Here is a 3,691-nt window from a genome sequence, read left to right as displayed (position 1 = left end):
TCTGAACTTCACTTGTTCGGCCGCCTGTAAACTGATAAACGTCTAAAAGTATGTATTTTGCATGTATTTGTTATGTATTATTCTTTATATTTATTTGTTGAATCGATGCCTTTTTGATCTAAATTGTAGTATTTTTGCATTTCAGGCCATTTAGAAGCCCTGGTAGCTCAGCGACGCGATTGGGGATGAATTCGGCATCAAAACGGCGTTTCCGGAGGCTTATAAGGTTAATGTAGTGGTGGGGGTACTGTAGCAGCTTCACTGTAGCAGTTACTATAGCTCATCGTGGGCTTCTCGGCAGAAAACTGAAATTCCCGAGGGGTCGGTATACGGCCGGTATACTGACCCATTTACCGGTCGGGATTTGGGCACTTATAAGGTCTTGAAGGGCATTTTTTGGGCATCTTCTTCTTGATTTTTCTTCTTCTTTGGGGACAAGGCCAGCTAGGGTTTGGAGAACACTTCTACATCATTTGAACCCAAGCTTTAGGAGGGAAAAAAGGGAGGAAATCCGAGCATTTTCTCGGCGGGGAGAGCAAGAACGAGGAGGATCTACTTCTAGGGCATCATTGCTTGGAGGTTGAAGACAACGGGAAGCCACACCTTCGAGTGGCGTCTTCGGAAGGCTTTCTCCGGGGATTTTTGCGTCATTCGACCTTCATCATTTGAGGGAGTGTTCCTCATGTTTACTTTACTTTTTTGTATGGATTGTTTGGTTTTCTTGTTGAACATGAACAACTAAACCCCTAGGTCACCGTATGTAGGTGAACCTAGGGACGAACTTGTGATGTTTTGCATTGTTTGAGTAGTTTATGCATGTTTGGCTTGTTGTGATCCTTGTTTGGTGTTCTTGCTTGTTTTGGTACATTTGATTGAGTGATGTATCAAATTCTTGGTAGCGCTTTGTAGCATGACCATTGCCTTAGTGCTAGACTCGACCAAACTAGGAAGGGTTCATTTTATAAATATGCCGTGACCATCGAGTATTTGTACCCCTCCAATCCTAGGGTTGAAAACTACTTGTGTTTCCACCCTAACTTGTGAAAACCGACATTCTCCTTGCAACCGTGTGGGAAGTTGGGCGGAAGAGATTCCGCGCTCAACACTTGCACCGGGTTAGGGGTTAATTGCCGTGACCATTGGGTTGACCAAGGTCTTGGTTTTCTCGGTCCAACTAGCCATGTTTTTTATTACTCAATTTCCTACTCACTATAGTAGCCCCCTTGGGAATCTGCATCCGTGACCGTTTTCCAACCTTGGGCATCTCCGTATTTTGACTTGTTTCGTACTTCTTAAGATTTCATTTTGCTTTTCGTTTTGCTTTTTTTTCTTCTTTTCTCTTATCTTGGAATCGGTGAGCTTAACAACAGGTAAGAAGTGAGTGGGGTAACTCCTCGGGGCCCTTTGGGAATACGACCCATTACGTGCGCTTGTGAGTGGTTTTATTACTAGCGACCCTCGTGCGCTTGCGGGTGTACACCCTTCGTGTCGATCAAGTTTTTGGTGCCGTTGCCGGGGACCAATCACTGAGGAATATTTGGAAAGCTTTACACTTGTTGATTTAGCCTTTTCTTTTTCATTTGTTTTTGCACTTTTGTTTTGTTTGTCTTTTGTGTTTTTGGTTGATGATCTTTTGTAATTACCTATCTTTGTGTTCTTTCTATTAACTAACATCTTGACTCCTAAATTCGTGTAGGTGCACATCTTATGACACGAGCGAGTCAAGCAAACTTGATTGAACCCGATAGCGAGATAGAAAAGAACTTTGCATCAAAGATTAAGAGAAGCAGCGAGAAAGTTCTAGACAACAAGAGGTTCGAGTTGAGTCAAGTGAACCGTCGGGTCATGGAGGAGCCTACGAAGACCCTATCGAATATGAAAGGCCACAGTTCACCGGAGAAAGAATTTAGTGTCCAAGTACCAACACGTTACGGCTAATAACTTTGAAATCAAGGCGAGTACCATAGGGATGATTCAAAATTCAGTACAGTTTGATGGTCTAGCAGATGAGGATCCCCATGCCCATCTTGCTCGGTTCCTTCAAATCTGCTCCACTTTCAAGATCAATTCATTGTCAGATGATGCCATCAGACTGAGCTTGTTCCCGTTCAGCTTGAGAGGTGCAGCATACAAATGGCTCACATCCTTAGCTCCGGGGTCCATCACCACTTGGAAGGAAATGGTCGAGAAGTTCCTAGTCCGATATTTTCCTCCAAGCAAGGCTGCAAGATTGAGACAGGAGATTTCGTCTTTCAGACAAGGTGATAGTGAGACACTATTTGAAGCCCATGAACGATTTAAGGACCTTCTTAGTAAGTGTCCTCATCACGGCTTCCCCTGCATGGATGAGAGTATAGATGTTGTGTAATGGGCTGAACTATGCTACTAGGCGACTTATTGATGCGACGTGTGGTTCTTTAAGCAACAAGCTTCTGAAGAGGCCGAGGAATTAATTGAGAATATGTCCGACAACGAGGTGTGCATTGGAGCACTAGGCAGGAAGCCTCCAAAGAGGGCTGTAGGGCTGTATGAGGGTGAGCGAATCCACGGCATTGGGCTGCGAAGATTGATGCCTTGACGAAGCATATCACAGGCGGGAATCGAAGCATGATGCCCTAGCATGAATAGTTGACTGACTCGGGAGTTGGGGTCCAATTCAGGTTCCAAGGCCGTTTTGTCATGTGACACTTGTGGGGCTGGGCATGCAACATCACAATGTCCTATTTTTGTTGACCCATCACCTCCTGTAGAAACAGTTGATTATGTTGGGGGTGGACCACGAGGACCAAGGAACCAATTTGGTAACACTTACAATTATGGTTGGAGAGGCTCATCAAATCCCTCTTAGAATCAAGGCCAATCTCACTACAAGCCTCCACCATTTCAGGGAAACCAATACCATGCCCCTCCTCCACAAGAGAAGAAACTCTCCACGGAGGATATATTGGCAAGATTTATGCTTGGCACGGAGGCACATTTCGCACAGAATAAAGTGGGACAACTTGCTCGTGGTCAAGCTGAACGATCCTCGGGGAGTTTGCCGAGCAACACCGAATGCAACCCAAGGGAACAATTACAAGCTGTTACTTTAAGAAGTGGGAGGCAGTTGGAAGTAAGGGAAAAAGAGATCCCAAGTGCTCCCAATGATGGGGTAACTGTCCAGGAAGACCCTAATATGGATGAACATGCATGCAAGGACAACGGGAGGAAACTTGTTGAAGACTCCCCCAATCCTAACATTTCAAGGGGTACTGAATACAAAGCGTGATACCGTACACCTCGAGACTCAAACAAGATAAGGATGAGGCCCAATTCAAGAAATTCCTCAAATATCTTCAAACAACTTCACATAAATATTCCAATCATTGAGGCATTGGCTCAAATGCCAAAAGTATGCCAAATTTTTGAAGGAGCTCCTCACTAATAAGAGAAAGTTAGAGATCGAGGCACGGTTGCACTTACTAGGGAGCGCTCGGCTATTCTAGAGAAAAAGGCTGCCACAAAAGTTAAAGGATCCGGGGTAGTTTTGTAATTCCTTGTGTCTTGGGTGAAGGAATGACGGAGCATGCTCTAGCCGATTCGGGGCTAGCATAAATGTAATGCCATACAACTTGTTCTTGAAACTGGGATTAGAAGACCTAAGGCCTACAAGAATGACATTGTAGCTTGCTAATAGATCAGTGCGAAGGCC

The 3,691-nt window shown here is 44.7% G+C and overlaps 1 non-coding gene across 1 annotated transcript; it reads right to left on the bottom strand.

The window, feature by feature from the left end:
- Positions 1–2,227: 2,227 nt before the first annotated feature.
- On the bottom strand, positions 2,228–2,334 carry LOC120257332. Its single transcript, XR_005535646.1, has one exon. It is a non-coding gene; the product is annotated as a small nucleolar RNA R71 (small nucleolar RNA).
- Positions 2,335–3,691: the final 1,357 nt, after the last annotated feature.

Source organism: Dioscorea cayenensis, unplaced genomic scaffold, assembly GCF_009730915.1.
Source record: "Dioscorea cayenensis subsp. rotundata cultivar TDr96_F1 unplaced genomic scaffold, TDr96_F1_v2_PseudoChromosome.rev07_lg8_w22 25.fasta BLBR01002020.1, whole genome shotgun sequence".
In the NCBI taxonomy this organism is placed as follows: domain Eukaryota; kingdom Viridiplantae; phylum Streptophyta; class Magnoliopsida; order Dioscoreales; family Dioscoreaceae; genus Dioscorea; species Dioscorea cayenensis.
Note: the sequence above shows the minus strand (reverse complement) of the source record. Positions and strands in the feature narration are given on the sequence as shown.